Source organism: Mugil cephalus, chromosome 4 (genome assembly GCF_022458985.1).
Source record: "Mugil cephalus isolate CIBA_MC_2020 chromosome 4, CIBA_Mcephalus_1.1, whole genome shotgun sequence".
In the NCBI taxonomy this organism is placed as follows: Eukaryota; Metazoa; Chordata; class Actinopteri; order Mugiliformes; family Mugilidae; genus Mugil; species Mugil cephalus.
The window spans coordinates 27193085-27211057 of record NC_061773.1 but is presented as its reverse complement, the minus strand read 5'-3'; positions in this window follow the sequence as shown (position 1 = coordinate 27211057).

The window sequence follows — 17973 nt, the reverse complement described above, 5'->3', positions numbered from 1 at the left end:
TACGGCATGCGAAATGGGAGAAGTAGCACAGTTCTCTCATAGCATGAATAATGTTTTGCATTTTAAATAGAATTAATAAATCGAAGCAACATTTCTTAGTTGGTCTTAGTTGCTACATAAATGTACAGACAATGCTTTATCCTGCATCCGCTCAGATATGTTTGGGTTGATGTGTAGTGAGGTTTTACAGGAAGATACATAAGGAAAGGATGTGGTTGTACTTTAAAAAGCGATTGCAGCTTAATCCTGCCCCAGATCTGTGGCAGCTTAATTACCGAATATGGAGCGCAGGAACCTGCTGAAGGACGCCACAGGGTGTTAATCGTGCACCACTGTCCAGAGACGTGGACGCAGTTCCCCAGAAAAGAGAGGTAAAGTCGAGGTCTTTATGGACGTATGGCAGGACTCAGTGTCATTCAGTTTTCTGATACCATGTTAGATGGAAGATGTCTCTGTTATTTATGGATTAGTATTAAAGCTGCAATACTGCAATACTACAATTACTACCACAGTTATGAAGCTGTGATTTGAAATACATTACTTTTTTTTTGTTTACACAAAGTATCGGATCGGTATCGCCGATACCAGCCTGTATTTTAGTCAGTATCGGATCGGATGAATAATCTGTGGTATCAAACTAGTACAAACAGATTTGCCGCTGCAGCTTCATAAAGATACAGGCTCCGTTCAATTAGCCACGCCGCCGCTAACACCTCCGTGAAGACGCCTCGGAGGCAGACGAGACGAGGCGGCACAGGATCTTGAAAAGACCACGGGGCTATTTTGAGTGAATCACGGCTTTGGTTCATTGCCCATGTGAAGGTGTGCGTACAAAGCGTGTATAGAGATGGAGAGCGAGGCGATGCCCACTCGTTTGCCTCTCCTAGATGAAAGAAGGAGTCCTTGACACATTGTTCTGTCATGGTCAGGTATGCTTTCATTACACTGAGAAACACATGAATTATTAGTGGGCAGCTCTGAAAACTGTCAGAAGAAGCCAGTCAGATTTTTTTTTTTTTTTATCTTCCTCTTAGTGTGATGTTGATGATAAAAGATAAAAACAATACACTCTCAATAACTGGCCTGCTTAGCTACAGACACTGAGCTGCCTTAAAACTGACAAGAACCTGATAGAAAAAAAAATAATAGCTGAGAATAAAACAAAAGTCTGGACTCCAGAGTCAAACGCTGCACTGTTGATGCCGACAGATAGGACGCGCTGGAAAAATAATCTGTGCAAGAACAACAACAAAAAAAAAAAACACACTTTATGTGCTCAGGAAGGGAGGCACAAGGTCAGATTTTTTTAAAGTCCGACTAGTCTCTGACAGCATCTCTGATAAAAACAAATAGAAAGTAATGAAGTCTATATTCCTGACCTGAATACACACGCTGAGAGCAGACAGCTCAAGTCAACTCATGTCAAGTCTCTTAATTTCTACAGCACATTGAAAACAACAGAAGTGCTTTGAATTCAGGGTGGATAGAAACATCTGCCTCCATACAAGTAAAGCCCCAATAACACAGAAGAGCACAGTATAAGACAATAACAATGAAGCACCAATAATACCCACCAAACCAAAACCCTGTGCTCTGAACTGTGAGCTGCAGATATGTATAGGCTGTATAAAAACAGGCAGCACATCAGTACCATCGATAGCATTTAATAGTGCTGTTAGATGGGACAGTGTAGCCTGGTTGTTTCTATGAAGTCTTCTCCATGTCCTGCAGCTAAAGGTCTTATAACTTTATCAAGTAGTTGATGTGCACCCTCCTTCTTTCTGTTACCACTAGGGATTGGCTCTTTTCTTCCCTCCAAGATCTTTATTGAAAAAAAAAAAAAAGTCTCACATGCTGACGCTACATCACATCAGTTTTTTTCTGCATGGATGGAAGTGAACCTTCAAAATGCTTAAGGCGAAACGGTCAAAAGTTTATACTTCACCTCAAAAGACGCAGCCTGGGAAACCTGCATCAAGTGCTTAAAGGCGATAATGTGCAAAGGAGGTAACACCTGAAATTTGATTAAACATCTGACGACGTGTAGCATTTTTTCCAAGCAAGTCGAGAAACATACTGTCCTTATGCTGCTGTTTTTATTATGGTAATTAATTCGTCATAGTTGTATTAATATTATGTTCAAGTTGCACATAACAAAATGCCTTAAAAATAAAAAGCTGCAGTTTTTGGACAAAGTTTGTATGTTTTCCACGTTTCCTCATTTCAAGAATTTTAAGGCTTTTAAAAGTACAGGTATCAGATAAAACCTTAACGGTACCCATCCCTCGTTACCACAGGATGTTTGGTGAAGTTGTGAACTGACTGTTGTCCAGAGGACCGTTCCTCTGCTAGCATTAGCGGATGTCTTTTCAGATGCAGTGCAGTTGTACTTTAGTGATATTTCAGGGCCGACACGTCACGGTAAACCGACCTTCATCATTAGTGAAGTGTTTCCACACACTTGATGAACCACTGTGAGACCCACCGGACTCCTCACTTGTCTTCTAGGAGGCGTCCATGTTGTTACGATCATGTGATCAGTGACTAGTCGACTAGTCTGTACAAGCCACTAATTGCCTGGTCCTCAACCCCCCAGAGAATCTCTGCTCCAATATCATCCGCTCTTCTTCCCCCTTTCGCAATGTAATGTGATGTTGGAAATCACAGAGGGGGCCAAGCGTTGGCTCAACACCAAACACAGAAGTTGCTGTGCAAGGGATCGCAGTCATGCCTCCCGGTCATTTTTCTCAGTATCAACACCACTTTACGGGCCAGGAGATGGGAATCAGCCAAGAACAACGAAATTGCACACTGGAGGCGAGAGCAGGAGCCTGATCCAATAAAAAGACAAGCTCACGGGAAGAAAGAGAAACGATTCCCACGATGTTTAACATATATGCTGGAATTTGTTGAATAAATAAACGCGTGAAATGGACGGAGAAGTGTCACTTTCATCCTCTTCCTGCCGCCTTTCACCAGGGAGAAACGCTAAGACTTCCTCAGGGTCATCCTTCACTTCTTAAGCGTCTTAGTAATTCAGAAATGAGAGAAACCCTACCCATGGCAACCCTTCACGGTTTAAATCACAACCATATTCCATCACCCCGAGGTTAGCTGTCAGCTCAGTGAATGAGTTTCACGGTTTTCATTATTACACAGGTATTGCCAGTTACCGAACTAAAAGAAGTAAATCTGCCGTGCTGTGTCACAGTGTTGCATCACATCCAAGAGATGTTTTTGTTTACTCCCCTCTTTGCCTTCACGCAGTGATTCCTCCGAGACGGAGGTCTATTTTACAAGCGAGCGCCGTCTATGAATAAATCACTGAAACGAGTACAGAGGCAGCAGAAGAAGAACAAGTCTCCAAACAACAAAGAAATAACAAACAGGCTGCACAAAACACTAAGAGTCGCACTGAAGACAAGGAGGATAACAAAGAAGCTGCAGACGTGCTGGGAATGAACAGGAGGAGGATCATACGTGGCCCTGGAGTGTTTCAGCGTTGAGCTGGTTTACTGTTACACTTTCATCCTCAGCTCAAACACTTCACATATGTTCATACGGTTTGAAAAGAAACATGATACTATGCTATGCTATAATACGCTAAACTATACTATACTATACTATGCTAAACTGTACTATGCTACACTATGTTATGGTATGCTATGCTATATACTATATTCTCTATTCTCTACTATACTATGTTATGTTGTGCTATGCTATGCTATGCTATACAATACTATGCTATGCTATGCTATACTATACTATACTATGCTAAACTATACTATGTTATGTTGTGCTATGCTATGCTATGCTATGCTATACAATACTATGCTATGCTATGCTATGCTATACTATACTTTACTATACTACTGTATACTATACTATGCTAAACTATACTATACTATACTATACTATGCTATACTATACTATACTATGCTATGCTATGCTATGCTATGCTATACTATAATACGCTAAACTATACTATACTACACTATGCTATGCTATGCTATACTATAATACGCTAAACTATACTATACTATACTATGCTATGCTATGCTATACTTTAATACGCTAAACTATACTATACTATGCTATGCTATGCTATACTTTAATACGCTAAACTATACTATGCTATGCTATGCTATGCTATGCTATGCTATACTATAATACACTAAACTATACTATGCTATGCTATGCTATGCTATACTTACTATACACTATATTTTCTATTCTCTACTATACTATACTATGCTATACTATACTATACTATACTATACTATACTATACTATACTATTCTATGCTATACTATGCTATGTTATGCTATTCTATACTATACATACTATACATACTATACTTTACTATACACTATATTCTCCATTCTCTACTACACTATGTTATGCTGTGCTATGTTATGTTATGTTTTGCTATGCTATGCTATGCTATGCTATACTATACTATACACTATATTTTCTATTCTCTGCTATACTATGCTATGTTATGGTATGTTATGCTATTCTATACTATGCTATACACTATATTCTCTACTATACTTTGTTATGTTATGCTATGCTATGCTATACTATGCTACACTATGCTATGCTATGCTATGCTAAATAAACTGTGATTATTAGTGCCAGTGTGGAGCTCAGCTCTTCTTCTCTTGAAGTTTCTTTGATTCACAGTAACTAAGAGAAAAACATCCTCTCTGTCCTGTGCCTGTGCTCTCACTTGCCTTTGTAGTATCTCATTTTTGGCAGGAACTGAATACCCCTGACAAAGGCAGGTCAGTGGGATTCTTAAATCCTTTTAAACTCAGCTTATATGAAGGGCAACTGGGGGTTTTTAGCACAGTCCCTCAATCTTATTTTTTCCCCTCACATTTTGAAAATTAGTTTCCCCATGTAGCTTACTGTTTACATCATCCCGTTTCTGCAGCTTGAGAAGAATCTGTCTTTTCTCCTGCTTTTCAGTGAAAGCCCACATTTTTTTTTTCTTTTCCTGCTGCGTGCCACATCCCCCAGAGCTCTCAGCTGTGTGCCCTATTTATAGAGGAGCACTCTGGCAGTTTAGCTCAACAATGTGCTGGAGTCACATCTTTGCTTCCATGCGATCTGGTGGGATGTTGACTACGGGCCTCACATCTGCATTGTACATGAATGCATGAGACAGAGAGTATATGTTTTGACCTAAAAGCCTCCCTCAAGTATTAATACATAGTCACATATTCACTTCGGGAAAAAAAAAAAGGCAGACGTGTATATTCTCAAAGCCACACGCTCTAATTTTATACAAAAAGCAACAATAAACTACTTATATATATTTATTTTACTGTGTGTCTCAATTATGTGCACAAACACATCCCTGGCTGAATGTAATAAGACTTTGTGTGTCCTGTCTGAGGTTCTTGAACTGCTTTATTTTATTAACAGCACTGCTGGGTTAATTAAATGGGAGCGCTGTCCTGTCCTATAATTCAATAAAACCAGGCTCATTAAACCACCTAATTAGACGCAGAACACGAATGAAACATGTAAACTCACCATGTGTCCAATCCAATTTATTGACCGATGTCCTCTAATAGAATTAGAGCCACATAAAAATACAATAAGCCAACAAAGACAAAGTGAAGGACACACACTGATCGGTCACTGAGAGAAGCATGTTTGAGCTCTAGCATGTTTGAGCCCGTCATGTTCGCCTTTGCCGTCTTTTGTTGGCTGAATGAGAACATGCATCTTCAGGTCGATGTGCTGCAGCTGTCCTTGAACTCCTTTTCCAAAGTCATTCATTCATGACTGAGACATCATTGCATCACGACACATAACCCTGAAACATATGAAAGACGTGCAGGAAGAGCGGCGTCCTGCTGCACAACGTGAATGAACTCAGCAGATTCTTACAGCGGAAAAAAGAACATACAAGACAAATGGGAAGAACAGAGTCTGACAAATGGGACGAGGCTCCGTTGAAGTGACACTGACAAAAAGGCAGGAAGTCAGATTATCATCTGGAGGATGGAAGGAAGAGTATTAGAGGTGATAGCTTTGTCCTGCAGCAGGTGAAATGCAGAAGAACAAACAGAAAAGGTCTTCCACTTGTGTCCAGGCTGTATATTACTTGTGTTTGATACCTTTCTTTTCAAGCTGGTATTGGTGATACCTATTTGATATCGACACTTAAAATACAGAATATACCCTAATGTACCTGGTAAACCTCAGCATTTCAAATCATAAAGAATACAAGACATTAGAGTAATTAATTCATTTATTTTAAACTCTGCAGTGCATTGAGGTAGTGGCCTCATTTATTTTATAGCTGAGCTAAGACAACATTTATGTGAATATAAATATGTGAAAATGCTGTTTCAAACACAAAAAAGAAATGAATAAGACCATTAAAATAAATGATTGTTTAACTATTAAGAACTATTATAAAATACCTGAGGTGTTTCACAAGGTTTGTTTTGTTGCCACAACTCAGTAGTTTAGATACTTTCCACTGTGTTTCTACATAACCTTCAATGACTGAAGTATAGAAAGTATCGATATTTTGATTTGAGAATCAATTTTAGAGCATAAAGACCTGGTATCGGACGTATCACTGCACTACACATCACTACTGTATATGCTCGTCTCACAGCACCATTCATTTGTTGGTACCACCAGATGTCTTTAAACATGTTAAATTTAATTGATCGTGTAGACTAGTATTTCCTGTATAGACCTGGTTTCCACTTGCGTCACGCTGGTGCACTTTTTAGCAGGCATTCCTTTTTTCAGAATCCTGTTTCCCGCAATATTCAAAACTACATCTTCTCATCCAGCCTCCATACATATAAGACCTGCTCTCTGAGTCCAGCTGCACAGATATTTGGACTCCTGTCGTCTGTTCATGCACAGTCTCGCCTGAGTGAACCTTAATCTACTGCTGCATTCAGTCCAGCTCTCTCCGGACTACAATAGCACAACCATGTGCCTTCTGCTGCCACGGGGACCCACCATCTCCAGCTACTTTCCACCTCTTGTGTTTTTTCCATTATTAAACAGTTCAACGGCCTGGGTTGGTGTCTGCAGTCCAATTTTCCATTTTTTTTGTGCCAAGTATTTGCATCCAAAAATATTTGAAGCACCAAGTGTGAATGTGCAGAATGACCCAATTCAGAGTGATAAACTATAGTTTATTTCTGATTCATCCTTTTTTTATTTAAGCCAGAATGCATGAAGCAGTTTTACCTTAAAGTGCAGAGACACAAAGAAATATAAAAATAACTGTCACTGCTTCTCTTTTGTGAAACTTCTTCTGTCGATATTCATAATCCTGACTGTCAAAGAGCGGCACATCTGCCACGCGGGCTGCAGCTTCCGTCAGAGAACCAGGACAAAGCCGTCAGCTGTGTCCCTGTAGGCGCACGCTTATCTGTCTTTGACTTTTTTCATATATGTGTCATGCACGAAGTCGGCCTTCGGAGCATCTTTGACGTCTGGTCGTCTGGTGCTGCTGTCACAGTCCATCCTGTATGCGCTGGATACTGGACATATTAACGCCTCTGAGGGAAAATCAGCCTATTGACCTATAGTCACTACCCATATGATCTATCTATCTACTCATTTATTTTATTTATTCATTTTTTTTCCCACTTAGATTAAGTTTATTTCCTTCACGTGCAAAAACTCTGCCTATGCCCTAGCTAGCTAACATGTAGCCTGAAGTGAAATGTCCTAAAATATCATCATCACATAATTTGTAATGAACTTTGTCCTGATTGATGGGACCGTGTAACCACCGCGTCCACATAAAGAGGAGGTGGACTCAGCACCAGTCTCTTTCTATCTGACATTTTATTGCTTGTGGACATTCCAGGCTCTTGGTCGTCTAGGTAACACCCTGAAAAGCGGGGAAACAAGCACAACACATTGAAGGTTTTAAATCAGAATTATGCCCAGACCACCATGCAACAAATGATTTACCTGCAGCTTATAAACCGTGACAGCTCTCACAAACAAGTCAAGGGAAAGCTGATGAAAGCTTTTCCTACTAGATTCTGCCTCTGTCTCCGCCCACTTCAGAATTTCAGGAAAGGATTTTTGCAGTTGTTGGAGTTTGTGAAATCACCCAAAGACTCAGTGGATTTCATGAACAGTCCATAGTCTGTGGTCCCCACGTAGTAGCTGGACTTCTCTGGCGTGTACCCCCCTAAAGTTCATGGTTAGGCATGAAAGTGGAGACATGATCCAAATGATCGAGTGTGAGATGTGAACTCATTCACTCATCAAGTCTGGGAATGCTTGTGCTTTATCGTGTTTACTGAAATAATGGAGAGAAGTTCCCCCATCTGGATGCAGGCTTCAGTTTGTGGTTCAGCTTTTAATCTTTAAACCACGGGGGCCCTCGTGGACAAACTGTTTATAGCTTTTTGCGAACGGTCACATCCTGAGGCTTGAAGGGCTGAAAAAGCAAACTCTATACTGATTATGAGAAAGACTATCCTCTGTGGATCATCACACAGATACTTGATCAGTTTGGGATCTAGAGAATTTGGAGGCCAGGTCAACACCTGCTGCTGTTCTTCATGTTTTTTTTAATAGTTGCCGTCAAGGAGTGTCAATGCTATGGGGTAAGGGAGTTGGTCTGGTCTGGTCTGGTCTAGGTGGGGGCTACATGTCCAAGTAACATCCACATGAATGAATACCAGGTCCAAACATTTCCCAGCAGAACACTGAACTGTCACAAGATGGTCAGGGTTGTTTACTTCTCCTGCCAGTGGTCATAATGTTGTGGCTGATCCATGTGTCCAAGGCCTGACATCTGGAGACGGACGAAAAAAATAGTTCAGGATGTTCTCCTCACCAGCTGCATCATACCTCACTGATCACTGCCAGAATAGAACACAAAATAATTGTGACACTTGTGACGTGCAAATGTGTTTCCTCTGTCGAAGTAACAATGCTGTGAATAGTGGATGAAATCTGAAGTGGTAATTACTGAATGACATCTTCATCTTGAGCCTTGGATGTGTCACACTTAGAGGCCGATGATGCAGTATATCATGTGTGTGCGTATTTTATTAAACAACACACCTTTTCACTGCCGCTGGACAGAAGTGAAGGATGTGATTTCCTTTAAATAGAGTCAAATGAGAATCAAATATACTGCAAAGATAAAAGGTGAAATGTGCTATTCTGCTGCGCCGTGCATAATATATGTGATTCCCTTCTACAGGGCGGAAATTATCTTTCTAAAAATATTAGAGGAATAAAGGGAAATATGTTTAAATGGGCAGCCGAGAATAAACGCGTGGCCCTGATAACCAGAATGTAACCAGAGGTTGTTTTTTTTCCCCCCTCGACTGTTTGTGATGAATTTAATAAAGTGATATATTTTCCAATCTGGTGATTCAGTCATGTCGTAAAATGGCGAGCGCTCTTTTCTTTTTAAAACTGAGCAGCTGCTTGGAAAATACTTCCAACAGATTATTATCTCTTGATTTATGTTTGAGATAAATGAATTTTAAACAGCTTCCTTCCCTTTGAAGGCTTTGCCGTTCTGTGCCATGAATTCACACTCATTCACTGTGTGATTCATTCGCAGCCACACGAAGAAGGAATGTGACATATGAACCACGGCAGAATCTCCACGTATGTAGCCGTAGCCTCGAACAGACATTTAAAAAATGCTTGTCTATGATAAACTACAAAAAAAAATCAGCACAACAGTAGAACATATGTGGTTTCAACATAACATTTTAGGTTTGATTAACCATCTCCTGTAAGTTACCAAACAAAGACCTATTTACTGTTGTTGTTATGAGTAGGAGGTTGCTAGCTAATGTTTTTTTTTTCTATCTCTGATAGATCTGAATGGAAAAATATTAAACAACTTTTTTGAAGCAAGTTAAAAATAATATAAAGTGCTGTCCTTCATGTTTTTTTTTAAATTTTTTTTTTTAGTTTGTTTCTAAAGCGGTTCTGTGTGTGAGTCTGCGTCAACCTCCAGGTCTGAAAGCTGCAGTTCATCGAGTGGCCACTTGAGGCTCCAAAAGGGAACAAATTCCCATAGACTCACATGTTAAAAAGTCCAACTTTACAGCATTATTAAACATGTTTACAGCCTGGTCTCAGTAGTTTATTTCACCATTCATGACAACTGTACAGGTGATTTTTTTTCTAACTATTTTGTTTAGTTTTTATTAAGGTGTAAAATTCTCCATAATTAAGGGAGTTCCCACTTTGAGTGACAGGTAGCAGGAAGCAGCTCCGCCCACTTCAGGCTTCATTTCCGAGGTTCAGAATCTAATGGGTGACGTCACGATGGGTTTGTCCATAGCATGTACAGTCAGTGGTGTCAGGCTGGGGTGGGGGTGTCTGGTCTGGTCTGGTCTAGGTGGGTGCTACGTGTCTATGCAGTATATTAATGATTTAGCCCTTTGCAGCCAGACTCAGTTCTTATCAGATACATTTCATCATGGGGCTTGTTTCACACGGAGAAGCAGCTGGATGTGAAATCCAGCTGATATGGTCTTCTTCTCTTCATCACCACACATAGCCCACCCGTGACTAAATGACCCTGAGCCCCTGCAAATGTCTTGTGTTGTCAACCAAAGCTGAAATTGATATAATTCACTTGAAATGAGGAGTAGCAGAAATAAAAACAAATGCAATTATTATTCAATGTGATTCATAAACTCTTATTTTTAGAAACTGCTGCTAGTTTAGTTTTACACAATGCAACTTATGCTTAAACTAAATGCTTTTTATTTTGCAGCAGAATAATCATAAACAGTGAAGCTCACGTACATATTCATACACAAATCATATAATTCTTTATTATATATGTATAACAATGTGTATTGTCTATACGATACATTTAAAAAGATGAGATTTTGACATGATTTATTAAGGTTTTGTCTGTAATCTCTGGCTCTTCCTGCAACCTCCCCCCACCCTTAGATTGGTGCTCCAGGCGGAGACACGAGCAGCATGAGTCCTGGATAACAAGGTGCTCCTCTGGCAACGCCTCATGACTTTCAAGAAAGAGTCCAACCCCTCCTCCTCCATCCTCCGCGGGCTCGCTCCCTCTGAAGGAGAGAGTGAAAGCTGTGACTGGGTGATATTTCCGTGACTGTGTGTTTCTTCATCTGTATCTGGGTAAATCCTGGAGCCCATTATTTATTTATTTTCTTTACGTTGCTGTCGCTTCCCGTGCGATCAGCGCTACATCATGTTTTTTTATCCCTCCTCAAACACATTTGTTTGAGGAGGGATAAAAACACGATGCGCGGCTATATCCTGAGAGGTTGCGCTGCATGTCAAACATCCTGTCTCAGTAAACACGGTGTCTGCAGGGGGAACGCTGAAGAGCGCGTTACCGTGCATGAGTATGCAGGCCGGGCTCGTAGATTGCTCCGCTGGGTGTTAATGAGCGCCGTGATTCATGTACAGAATTTCAGCAGCTGGCTCTGGCTTCTGAACTACAAAAGGAAAAACACACTTCACTGCGCAGCCATTTGTAATGGGAATAAAACAACCCTGGAGCATGAAGAATGGGCCGTGTGTGTGTTGAGGTCGGTGAGGAATATAAAAAATGGAACGGGGACTTTATTCATGATTTTCTGCTGTGTTGTTAATCATAAAACCCCCTGGACACGGACGGAGCTCCTCCTCACAAAGCCTCTTTCAAACTATGATAGACAGGGTTTGATTTTTATAGTAATAATAATAATAATAGACAAATAACCAGCAGCACCACAAGAGAAGCTGCTTAAAGCGTCATTTATTGGATGTATCTGCATATATTTACATATATATATATCATCTTTTTAAATAAAATTAGTTATTAATTAGATTATTATTATAAAAAAAAGACTACTTTTAGAAAGAGCAGATTTCACATTTCACATTTGCTATACTTTGTTAAATTATGACTGAAAAAAAATCCCACAGTGGAGAAATTTGCAGCATTGTTTAGAGACATATATGGAATATATGTTCTGCGTCCTCTCCGATGTGAACTGATTATGCTCCGACAAAGATCTGCACACTCTTGTGAAATTATTTTTCAACAACAGACTATACTGAGTTACAGGAATGTAAGATCTTTTCTTCTACAATCAACAGGGGTTTTAATTATGACCTATTAATATTCACTGAGGTAAATAATCATTTTCATGTTGATTTTTAACTCATAAAAATCCAATTGTTGTCTAAATGGTTCACAATCACATCATTTAAAAGAAATCTTTAGGTGTTATGTGGTTAATTATCACAGTTCTGAACATTTTTTAAGTTGATCTGCATTAGCCATTAGCTTAGCTGAGGTTTTGATGATGCAGTAAAGACGAAGGAACATGTATCATGATAGAAAGCACAATTCAAAGTGAGTATAATTTCATTCATGAATAATTCTGCTGGTGTATTTGGAAACATTCTGAGTTGTGTAGTGGCTGATGGTGAACTAGGCTCAGCTGTTCATCTTGACTGATTCATAGTTAAATAAAAACACTGTTGATGGTAGAAGAAAAGTAACTCAATAAAGTCTGTTGGTTAAAAGTAATTTCAGGAGAAGCTGAAGTTGAGCCAAAAGATTTATTTTTTAGTGAGTCATCAGGTCAATTTTATTAAGTCACCAGATGTTTAGACAGCAATATTATATTAGACACAATATTTAGACACAATATGATCTGAACTGAACACATCAAACATTCTTTCTAACTTTGAAAGTGTAATTTATTTCTTGTATTGCAACAACGCATTTAATTAAGTGGTTGTAAAGATTGTTTTCCAGAGTGCAGGACCAATCAGATGGTTTGGATCTGTCCATATATTTACAGATCCAGTGTGTTAAGTGCAACCTAAAGGGAAATCACATGTGCTTGAACGGTGAAGAAGCTGTGAATGGTGTCACAGCTGAACTGTGCATCACTAATGAAGACTAATTATGGCCCCGGGGCTCCGTCACCTTATGTGGTAACGAGACAGAACAAACCATAGATACGATGCTCACTGTGATGGTACAAATAGTACGGCTCCACATGCTGTTACCGTGACGAGCCCCTGAGAAAAGTGATAATAACGAATGACGACCCTGAACATCCAAATACGATGTTTTTTATCATTTCACAGAGAAATCACTTTCCGTGTCCTACGTTTTTTTTCTTTTTTTCCAATAAGTTTCAAGGCCTCAGTCCATTTGAGCTACAGAGGGAATGTTTTTTATTAAACTGCTGGAGATTTAACTTCACTAAATATATACGGCCACAACATTATGACCACCTTCCTAATATTGTGTAGGTCTCACTCGAGCCTCCAAACCAATTGGGACTCATCAGAGAATGGACTTGGGCCTTCTTCCACAAGTAGACTTTGAAAGTTGCCTCAAAAAAACAAAAGTTACCTCAGTTAAAACCCCCACCATCGCTTCTCTGAGTCTTTGAGAGTTTGACCCACTGGTCCCACCGACACAACCTGTAATGAGAGGAGCTGAATCCCTCTCTGAGTCTCCAGTGGACCAGTAGCACTTTAAAACACAGCACGTCTAGTAGCTGTTGTGAGATAATGAGCGTCTGTGGCATGTGTCTGCATCTTTTTATCTTAATGAGACGTCTAAAGCTGTTGTGGGCTTGTTTACTTGTTTACTACGGATGACAAACTCTAACGATGTCTCTAATCATCAGTGAACGCCGCTTAGAAAACAACATTTTTGTTTTTTAAAAGTTATGAATAAACGTTAACATGCAACACATCTGTGAGTGCATGGAGCAAACTCCACAAAAGCAGAGTTCTTGAAAAGAATTGATCAAACTAGCAAGTCCAGTGTCATGCATGAGAGATTCTCAGTTTGTGTTTCCTTTGTGGAGAGAAGTGGATTTGACTCGTACAGACAGTTAAAACCTCACTGGAACGTTGACGCGCTGCAGTTCTTGCTCTGGCTTTTGTAGCCGTCTGTTCTAACATGAACGCTCCAAGAAAATGGGCCTTCTGAGGGCGTTTATGGCGTCCGGCTACAGAATGTTATTAGCATTATTAGGATCAGTTTGACAACACATTTTGCTAAAGACACTCACAACACCATCAGGCAATTGCAACACCCGGAAATATAATAGAGCACAAACGACTCTTTCTGCATATTTGGAAAACACGACAATCAACTATGTCATCATGAACTTAGAGATTATAATGTTGGAAGAACTTAATTAGATTCTTTATCTCACCCCACATCATCTGAAGCTTTATGGTTCTGCCCTGGCATCATCAACTTTTAAGAGGATGTTAGAATTCTGGGTTATAGTACAGTACACCTAGGCTATGCATGCTACTTTATGTAGTATGTGTTGAAAGAAGACAGACACCTAGTGAAAATCGACCCACCAACACAAAATGACTGGCTGGAAACTGTGACTGAAATATATGTTATGGCGCTAAGACTCATAAGTTAAGGAAACAAGAAGAACAATGTTGAGAAAAATGGGAGAAATGGACTGTTTATACACCAACAACAGGATGAACAAAACAAACTGTAGAGACTCCGCAACCAAGCTTTTTATTTTTACTTTTCTAACGTTTTTTAACTTTTTACATTCTGTTCCATTTTTGTCGATGTGTGAAAGGCAATGAAAAAAAATATAAAAAAAAAAAAAACACCAAAAAAATCAGACGACATCAGAAGTATTTCTAAGGGGACCCAAAAAGTGAAGAACCTGGATATTTTCAGTGCACTCACCAGCCACTTTATTAGGTACAGCTTGCTAGTAAAAGGTTGGACCGTTTGTCTTCAGAAATGCATTAATTGTTGGTTTAGGAAATAATCCTCAAAGATTCTTGTCCATGTCTTTGTGGATGTTTCCACCTTCAGTTTCTACACTTCAGCTCGTCTTGAGCAAGCTGTGCATCCTCATTACCACACTGTTTCCACCTTTTTTTTATTCATTTTTACTGTTAGAGATCTTTGCTTTGGTTCATAAACCTTTTTTTCTTTTCTTCTGGTCCTTCTTCAAAGTTTCATCCACCTAGAGAATGAAGTCCCAGAACTAGTCTGATCTCTTCAGATGATTTTGGTTTTGAGTCTAATCTGGAGTTTCTGTTCTTGAGGTTTAGAAATGTTTTGCATCCTGTGGCGAACCCTGTGTATGTATTTGCTTTCATGAATGGACTTAGATAATGAAATGCCTCCTGGAGAGTGTTCTTCACTCGGAAGGGAACAGTCTCTTCTCGTGGAGGGGTTTCTCCAGCTCTTCAGTGTGTTCTTTTTTCCTGTTAATTCGACCCGTCCTATTATTCCAGTTATCTCTCCAATAGAGAGAGGGCTTCTTTCTTTGAGGGAACAGAGGGAAAGGGGGTAGGACACACCTTTATAGGTGAACGGAAAGTGTGGTACAAGTTATTATAATCACAGATTTTGGTCTAAATGAACAATAAAAATTTTCATTTAATAACACGCATAAGAAAAAAAAAATGGTCTTAGATCCAATTTGGGACGCCACTGATTTTAAGAGGCGTCCGATGAATTCAACCTGGACCTTGAATGTGAAAACTGAGGAGGAGAACAGGGTGGAGACAGTCACATAATGTCTAAACATCAATGATTCACAGCGTAAGCAGCATGCATCGTGTTGTCTGTAAGCGCTGTGAGGTATTTTGATGGAAAGAATGGATTTTCCAATTAGCCTGTGTCATCAGTGTACGAATGAGGGACAGAGGATGGGGCTGAGGGGGGGTAGGGGGGGGCTTTGTGGAGGGAAGGCATGAAATCAAGGACGTCTCTGACAATGGGATAGATGTGACCTTGTCAAGAGCTCGCAGACGACAGTGATTTTCGTTCAGGGTGGAAAGTAAAAGTCAGGTGTTAGTGTTATAAAACTTGATTTCCTGTGAGATCCAGCAGAAGCCCCTTGTCCTTAATGTGAAACACGTTAAATGTAGAGATAGAGAGAAATGAGGAGAAACTTTGGTCCAGAGGTGAAAGTGGCATCTGGAACTTTTCAATTTCTTTTTTTTTTATTTTTTTCTTTCCAGAAACACAATCAGCAGCTGTGCTCACGTCCTTCATGTTTTCGTACTTCCAGTTCTCTGCTGCTATTTCGACGGCCAAGGCCAAAATTTATTTTGTATTTCTATGTGTGAAAGATGAATAAGGGAGGAGCAGGGTGAGGTGCGGCTGAGCTGCTTAAAAGGGAAGTTGAAATTGTGAAATGACAGTAACGGGACGCATGCTCATCAATACTCTAATCTAATCTAATCTCTTCTGGGATTGTCGCAGAAAAAAGAACCATCACATTATGTCATAGTGTAGTCATTGGATGAAATGATCCTCTGATGTAATGCTCTGGCCAAAAGCTTTTGAGTCTCCCCCCCCAAAAAAACCCCAAACAATATTTATATAGAAACCTAATCTACTGGCATGCGTCTCTCCCTCATGTCTCATGTTGGTGGATGACAGAGAAGGATAGAGTCAGAGATGAGAGGATGACAGCAGCTCTGTGAAATCCAACATGTCTGCACGTTCCAAGTGGTTAACGACACGGTTCATCCCCCAGTGTCCTGCTGGATCTGTGCCTATTGTCATGAGTGTAAACGTTCTTCATGCTTCTGTTTCTTCGTTAGATTAGAAGCATTTGCATAAAACAGATGATGCCAAAGAGCCCCCGGGTCATTCGTGTTCTACCGCGCCTCGGCTACGGTAACTCCTCTGTTCCCTCTGGTCTACCCTCCAAATGCCTCCACATTAAAAGTTGGAAACCTTTCTTCCTCTCTGGACCACGTTCTAGTTTAGGCGTTGGCCCCCCGTCACATTTTATCAGAGATTGTTGCTGTAAAATCATTTTTTACTCACTTGCTAATTTTGCAAACGAAACTTGCTAGTCTATAGTCTACGTTTATATTTTCTGGCCAATCACAGGTGATCAGTGTCATGACAGCAGCCTCCTGATTGGTTCGTCATTCTTCCTCTTTTCCTCTCTGCTCGGGGACAACAGTGTGCAATGTCATGTTTCACCACTCTTTAGTCTACATCATCGTAAAATGCTCAATAATTAGAGAAGAGAAATAAGAAGAAATGAAAGTGACACAACAGAAGAAGAACTGGCTAAACTGTTGAAAGGAGTGTTGTCATTTAACGGTAGCTACAGAGACGATAAAAGGGAGGAAGCATGGCTTCTCTTGGCCGCTGCCATGCCCCACATCACCCCGGTTCTTCAGCTGCTCCATGTTGAGAAGAGCCTGCTGGTTAGATTCAAGGTCCTTCACAGCCAAGCTCCGTCATATCTGTCTGAACGTCTCCAATTACTCCCACCGTTACGCTCAGATCCTCCACATCTGCTTTTATTTGCATTCTACGCTTTATTGAAGTTCTATGTACGGTGACCTTGAGGGCTCTGAAAGGTTCCCATGAATAGATATATAATCATAATAATAAGAAGAATTATTATTATTTCTATTATTAATCATCTCTACTGACGAGGGCGGCAGTATGGTGGTATGGTGGTGACTGAATGATCACAAGATGATCAACGTTATTTCCTTCTCCTGTCAATGGTTTTAATGTTGTGGCTGATTGCACTGCAGCTATTACGTCCTCTACAAAAGCAGCACATTTTGACTCGAGGGTATGACATCACTGTGTCTGGTTATATTGACTGGGAGTAAGTTTACCTCATTGTAGACATTTGCACATTTGGACATATTTATCTGCAAAGCATCCACCTCCTTAACCTTGAAGATGCAAATTGCTTGTCAATAAAACAAAACAAAAAAAAGTGGTGGGAATGACCTGAATTTAAAGTAAATCTACTTTGTATTAAATGCATAGAGCAAAAAGAGATGATATTAAATAATGGTCCTGTTGGGGATCTCTGACAAGAGAGCGTTACAATCATCCATCTCTGTGATGATGCAGAGTCTATATGGTTCATAAATGATGCTCTGCAGCTCAGAGTAACTTAGAGTCTCTCCCTAAGTGCCTATGTGCCCATAGAGTCA